A 7798-nucleotide genomic window follows, 5' to 3' on the forward strand; every position below is an offset into this window, starting at 1 on the left:
CCTGTGACCCTCCACTTCACCCCAGCTCTTGTGCCGTTCAAAGTAAACTTAGCCCTATTTATACGCCTACGTTTAAGCTCAGCTAAGGTCACAAAAACGTTCTGGCCCAACAAATAAGCGTTGAAGTAAACGAAATCACTTGGGGAGTCCAATTTGATTTTGCTTCTGAATTGTTTTGCTATGTTGGCTCAGTTCCGGAATGCGTTTAGAGACTTTTCCCCCTTCGATATACGCTAATTGGCGGCAATGTGAAACGCCTTCCCTTTTCTAAAAAATGTTGAGCACGAAGATGTTGTTGGGATCCACTTTTTACGAGACAGTCATCTACCATTGGTAGAGACTAAACTCTTCAGGCCCACCATTACAGTGTAGAGAGAGCCTATTTCGTTTAGTAGTCGAAATATTTAATTTTAAGTTAGAAAGTGTGCACAAGGAAAAACAGATACCAAATACTCGTACGACTTCTTTTTAGTTGAGCGGATATAACGTCTGGCAATCCAAATTTGATCAACATCAGACATGTTCCGATTGGACAGTCCTTGGGAGTGAAGAAAGTCTACTTTTTGACGTTCCAATAAGCTCATAACAGCCGCTTTTCCCATTTTTTTCTTCAAATGTAGCTCGAAAACACTTTATTTGTTTATTTTTGATATTTTTTTCAATACGAAAGTTTACACTTGTCCACGCAATACGAAGAAATTTAAGCTGCGTCTAATTCAATGACCAACCGAAAACACGTGTGATTGCCATAGAAATTTCTATAATCTCCGAATGTACAGTTATTTTTTCGCAAATCAACCAGCTGTCAGCATTTTTTTTTCGAACAAGATTCGCACTTTGATAAGAAAAGGATTTTGGACAATTAGAACAAGCATGATAATAAATAATTGGTTTTGTTTAAAAAAACGATGGTGCGTCTAACCTAAGACCAGCAGTGTACATATTTATTTCATTTAATTTAGAGAGAAATACCCAACTTGTCCAGTTATCAAAGTAAAGTAAAAAAAAACGAATCTTGTTATCTGTCAATATTTTGCATATCCATACCTTTAAGATAACTAAGCCACTCCACTTCATAGCAATTAGAATAGAACTACAATTTCATCGACGAATTAAAAATAGGCACAATTGAAAAAACTTCTATGATTGAAAAAACCAAAAACGGGAAATTCAATGATAGAATGCCAGGCGCTGCACATAAAAACAATAGAAAAATTAATAAGCAATAAGGCACAACAGCAATTGTATAAGTTAACGCCCTCCACAGTTATTTCAAAATAGGGCGTTGACACCTGTAAAAAGCTAACGATATGTCTACTGCAAGTAAGCGTATGTAGGTATGTACGTCCAAGCTGCATTTCTTGGAAGCGGTATCCGGTATCGTTGCATTGTCGAGCACAATTAGCTTGATTATAATTTAATTTAATTCAGTATAAATTTTGTATTCAATAAAGTAAGACGGAGTTCGCTCCGCAGTTTTTTTGTTTTGTTTTTAAAATAAAAATTTAGTTTTAATTTTTTAATTTATATATTGATGTCGTGTGTCTAATGGAGTGGCCGGCAAAATTCAAACATAGAGTTCCATTATAAAAAAGATTAAATGTTGCTTAGGGATATGTCTACCTTTTCGCAATAGGCGTTGGGCAATTTGTTAGTTTTGTGAAAAATTTAGAAAGCGAACGTTGTGTTCAGAAAATGAGTTCCACGTGTGAAAAACGATTTGAAGCAGTGTTCCTATAGGTCCAAAAATTTCACGTGTATCTGCAGCAAATAATTGAAAAATTCGAAAACGTTTATATATAAATGGATATATATATGTATTAGGGCGAGTCGATTTAAAAATCGCTCATACCTCTAAAACGAATTCTGATGTCCCCCAATTTGGGCCGAACGAAAAATCCCACTTTGACCCATTTAGAGTGCTCCAATCGAGTCCAAATGTATGACCGACCCCAACTAACTTTCGACGGCCGATCTACCCATGCCAGTGGCACACCCCCTGGAACTCCCCTGGGGGGTTCCCCATACAATCATTTCTAAATATCACCATTTTTGGCCTTTACATGAGAAAAGAAACTAAAAAGTTCGACCCAAATTGGGGGACATCAGAATTCGTTTTAGAGGTATGGTTCCTTCGGCAAAGTTTCTTATTTTAATCCCTCGAATATGATTTTTACAGAGCAAAGGGCGATTTTTTTGCTTCCCCACAAAAGTTCGACCCAAATTGGGGGGCATCAGAATTCGTTTTAGAGGTATAGTTCCTTCGGCAAAGTTTTTTATTTTGATCCCTAGAATATGATTTTCACAGAGCAAAGGGCGATTTTTTTGCCTCCCCACAAATCCACCCGGCCTAATATATATATATACATATCTATACTCAAATATCAAACCCTTTATTTGGTGTTTGGAGGAGCTCCTCCTTCTATTTGTGGTGTGCGTCTTGATGTTTTCCCACAAATGGAGTGACCTATAGTCTTAAGCCAACTCCGAAAGGCAGATATATTTTATGAGGAGCTTTTTCATGGCGGAAATACACTTTTTCTATCATTTGGTGTTTCATGCACCGAGATTCGAACCTGTGCAGATGCACATTCGGCAACGGCGGCCGCCACAGGAGTAACGGTATACCAAAGTGGACAATGCTGTTTGTTAGAATCGAACTGGTCAAATATGATAGTTTCTTTTTTATGGCGGTCACGCTTCTATTAGGCAGACTGTAAATACAAGATCCGCTTAATAGGTACAACTAAATGATCTAAATTGGATTAAACTAGAATAAATCAAACTTAACTAAATTTAAAAATAATAAATAAAATGCGACAAATAAAGGCAAAATAAATAGAGCAAAATAAATAAAATAAATTCAAATAAAATTAAGGCAAAAATTAAAATAAATTAAATTAACCTAAAAAGGTGTAATAAATTAAAAACAAAGTAAAATTTTATAAAAAAATTAAATAAGATTAAACTAAGTAAAATTAAAATAAAAGGACATAAAATGAGTGCAATATAAAATGAAAAATTTTGAGCCTATCTCAAAATTTCTCCCATCGTCAAAAGCGCATATTCTTCTGATAAAAGTCAGTTCGAACAGGATATGCTGATAAGAAAGAATGACTTACAACACAGCACATCACCATAATAAAACATCAATTTGACGAAGAGAACATTCAGCTCAACTTGCTATTGCTGCCGGAGTAGTAACAACTACATTCACTCTAACCACGTGGAGCACTCGTGCAAAACGTGAACACAACGGTGGAACGTCTAGGCCCGCGATACACAACAGTCATCGTTGTTTGCACATATATAGGCATGTACATGTGTACTCATGGGCACATCATTTTTTTACTTAAGACATATGTACATATATGCGAGGGGTGCCTTTTATATTTCGGGATTTGGCAACCCTGGTGTTGCAATCTGGCAACTGACAGCTGTATCGCAAAGTTTAACATTTTTTGGCTTTTATGTACTCAGAACGTTTGGAAATACCAGCGCTATTTGTGTTGTATAAAAAAAAATAAATAAATAATTGGCGCGTACACTTCTGTTAGGTGTTTGGCCGAGCTCCTCCTCCTATTTGTGGTGTGCGTCTTGATGTTGTTCCACAAATGGAGGGACCTACAGTTTCAAGCCGACTCCGAACGGCAGATATTTTTATGAGGAGCTTTTTCATGGCAGAAATACACTCGGAGGTTTGCCATTGCCTGCCGAGGGGCGACCGCTATTAGAAAAATGTTTTTATTAATTTTGCTTTCACCGAGATTCCAACCAACGACCTCCCAGTGAATTCCGAATGGTGATCACGCACCAACCCATTCGGCTACGGCGGCCGATATGTGTTGTATACAGTAACTTAAAAGATTCATCTCGGTCCAAAAATGGAATTAAATCGTGAACATTTTCGTGCGATTATTTTTTACAACTTTCAGCGTGGATTAACTCAGCAACATTGCATGGATGAACTTAATTCATTGCATTGGCGATGAAGCTCCATCAAGGACCAGTGTTTATCGATGGTATGGTGAATTCACTCCAAGACGAATTTCGTGAAGGTCGTCCAAAATCAGTTGTTGTTCCGAAAACCATTGATGCTGTGCGCGAACTGATATTGCAAGATCGTCATGTGACCTATCGTGGGATTGAGACAATCTTAGGCAATAGTGGGACCAGCATTATTCAATATTGCATAAACATTTGACTGTCAAAAAAATTTGTTCGCGTTGGATTGCACACAATTTGTCAATCGCTCAAAAAAAGGCTCGTGTCGATTGGTCGAAGGAAATGCTCAAAAAATACGATCGCGGGGCTTCGAAACACGTCTATAACATCGTGACAGGTGATGAATCATGGATTTACGCGTATGAGCCCGAAAGTAAACAGCAGTCGACTGTATGGGTGTTTCAAGATGAGCCAAATCCAACAAAACTTGTTCGCGCACGAAGCACTTCCAAGCAAATGGTCGCCTGTTTTTTCGGAAAAACTGGACATGTCGCAACCGTACCACTAGAACAACGCAGAACAGTAAATTCTGAGTGGTACACAACCATTTGTTTGCCAGTTGTCTTCCAAAAAAGTAGGAAAACCAATCGCCAAAGACGAATCACTCTTCACCAGGACAATGCGAGCTCTCACACATCGGCTCAAACAACTGCATTTTTGAGCACCCAAAACATCGAATTAATGGGTCATCCGCCGTATAGTCCTGACTTGGCACCGAATGACTTCTTTTTATTCCCGTAGGTAAAAAACAAACTGAGAGGTCAACGTTTTTCGACACCTGAAGAAGCGGTTGCGGCATTCAGAATGCATGCTTTGGAGGTAACTCATTCAGAGTGGCAAAAGTGCTTCGACAATTGGTTCAAACGCATGCAAAAGTGTATAGATCTGCATGGAGAATATTTTGAAAAAAAATAAAGTGATTTTCGATGATTAAAATTTGTTTTTGTTCTCTAATCCGGAAATATAAAAGGCACCCCTCGTAAGTATGTTTCAATACAACTCATTGAATCAACACATTTTATCTGAATATATGACCTAGGCTAGATCTCATTACATCTATCTAAGTGTAAAGAAATACAATATTTATATGGCAATGCCAAAATTATACTGACTATTTGTCAATACCTCAGAGATGTACCGTTATGGAAAACGGACCAAGCAAAAAGAATAAGTGTACTGAAGAAACTTAAAAAGCGTATAAAAAACACTTCAAATATCTGGTTCGTGTTTTCGAAATTCGACATTTGGTGTCAATATTCCGATTTAATCTTTGAAAATCAGAAGATCGGTCTAGTTATTTGCACAGCAACTTCACCTAAATAAACAGGAGCCAAGTACAAATGGAGGTAGAGAAAGTCCTAGTATTTCATATGAAGAGGGTCTGCGTCAACAAAGTCACCCGATGAAACGTCTTGGGACTATTTTCTGCATTCTTATTTATGGTAATGAAAGAATATTTGTTCACATATCCCTTTAATTGGGCCATTTGCCACTGCTACAATTCTAGTCACTCTGGAACTAGTATGGCTTCTTCACCACATACCAGTTAATGCATCAGAATATTTACCGCCTAGTTTGGCTTTTCACTGCAGGGTAAACATTAGGCCGGGTCGATTTGTGGGGAGGCAAAAAAATCGCCCATTGCTCTGTGAAAATCATATTCTAGGGATCAAAATAAGAAACTTTGCCGAAGGAACCATACCTCTAAAAAGAATTCTGATGTCGCTTTCTTTGATATGAGTTTCTTTTCTATAACTTACTTAAATGAATTTTTTCATTTACATATGTTCTGACTAAATAAATTTCTTAAGAGAAAAAATAGATATTATTATTATAAATAAATAATAATTATTATTATGAATAAATAAAAATAAAGAAAAAACATAGCCATTTAGCTGATCTTTTCATGTAAAGGCCAAAAATGGTTATATTTTTAAATTGAGGGACATCAGAATTCGTTTTAGAGGTTTGGTTCCTTCGGCAAAGTTTCTTATTTTGATCCCTAGAATACGATTTTCACAGAGCAATGAGCGATTTTTAAATCGACCCGCCCTAGTAAACATCCACTATGTATGATACATATGTACATACATATTTGCGTGAATACATACCTTGCTACAACAATACTTTATACGCCGATCATTTGCTTGAAATGCTTAAACTCGTATATGTAAACGATTTTTTCGCCGAATGCACTTATGCAAAAACTGTGGGGCTGATAAGTCAATTAATGGTAATTATGTATTTCCATGTCTAAACAATTATAGTTGGTTATGCACATGCATTGCACTAACAAATACTCGTAGTGGAAAATTTCATTATGACTTTGTGCATAAATTCGTTGAGCAAAAAGACAAACAAATACGACACAACAAAAATGAGGACCCACAAAAAAATGTTATTAAAGAGACAAAAACAATTTGCACATTTAAGCACTTTTTACATGAAATTGGCACGATCAACATCAAGGCGCACTTGTAGACATTCTCTTCAGTGCACGCACACTCGTTTTTGATCTTCTTTTTTCACTTTTGTTTACAATAATTTATTAAAAAAAATTAGGTTTGTTTTCTTCTTTTTCTTTTGTCTTTCACTTACTGCTGAGTTGCAGAAAATTCAAATTGCATTACAATAACAGCAAAAATTACAAACATAAAGAAATGGCAGCCTCTGGAAGTCCAAACGTTAATTGCTTCCGTACAAGCAATATTTATTTTTATTATTATTTTAGTCTACTCAATGCATACCCGTATGTATATTTGTGGTCTACTAATCGACGTTTTATTTATAAAAAAATTTACGGGAAAAAAATTCTGTGGAGAAAAAATTCTTTTGGCTTTGTTATGCTTAAATTTCTGATGATTTCGTGAAAATAAATTTCCTTTGTTCGTTAACCACACATTTTTTCACAATTTCTGCGCGTTTGTAATACTTTGGCTTTACGTTCGTCGGCGGCACCCGGCAGGATGAACAACACTGTTTACCGAGTAGTTGGTTATTTAGCGATCTTTCTTGTTGACAGCGCGAATGCACACGATCGACTAAATGGCCAAAGCTAATGAAGCGTTAGGCTCAATTTAAAGGCGATTTTAAATGTAAAGACTATAACGATGACGATAACGACAGCGTCGGCGTCGGCTCAACAACCAAAACCAAAGCCAACGCCAACAACCAGCAACTTTTTCAAGGGCAGCGACCGAAAGGTAAACGCCAGACCTCGCTTCCTCGGTTGGCGGCCGCAAAATCAGCGCCAGGTGATGTGTATTATTTTAATGCGGCTGTCAGCTGTACGTTGTTCCTTTTTCTTAATATTTTTTTTTTTTATTTGCCATTATTCAGTTGTTTACATTGCACGTTTAACCGGCTTTGTTGTTTGTTTGCGTAGAAACTGATTTAATTGTCCCCCTTTGGCTGTGCCTCGATCGAATGGACTGCTTTGCCAGCGCCAACGCCGCAGATTTGTACACGCTTTACCTTATCTTCTCAAAAAGTTAAAATAAAGTGTGGAGATCAACACCACAAATCCATTCTCAGAGATCAATTCTTGGTTAAGGTTTGATTTGTGTGGGAATGCAAAAACTTCAATAAAAAGAAAACGATACCTGTGACTTTAGCAACACAACGTATGTATCTACAAGGAAAACACATCTATGCTGATACTAAAGATATGGACCCCTTAAAATCAGGAACGAGTGAAACCATAAAGAGACTCTTGTAATGTATGTCTTGTATGTAACTAAATTTCGCTACGATCTACTATACATATACATAAATGTAATTTGATAGTAGTCAC

At 36.8% G+C, this 7798-nt stretch overlaps 1 protein-coding gene across 2 annotated transcripts in view; it reads right to left on the reverse strand.

The window, feature by feature from the left end:
• The window catches only part of LOC129236402 (organic cation transporter protein), a 59170-nt gene extending 51961 nt beyond the window's left edge, over positions 1–7209 (reverse strand). Inside the window, exon 1 of one of the 2 annotated variants that reach the window (XM_054870774.1) lies at positions 6753–7209. The gene's annotated coding sequence lies outside the window, so the exon portion shown is untranslated. Of the gene's footprint in view, positions 1–6116 lie in introns of both variants that reach the window. The other variant, XM_054870772.1, reaches the window with a different exon arrangement.
• Positions 7210–7798: the final 589 nt, after the last annotated feature.

The sequence above is a fragment of the Anastrepha obliqua genome, chromosome 1 (assembly GCF_027943255.1).
Source record: "Anastrepha obliqua isolate idAnaObli1 chromosome 1, idAnaObli1_1.0, whole genome shotgun sequence".
Taxonomy (NCBI): domain Eukaryota; kingdom Metazoa; phylum Arthropoda; class Insecta; order Diptera; family Tephritidae; genus Anastrepha; species Anastrepha obliqua.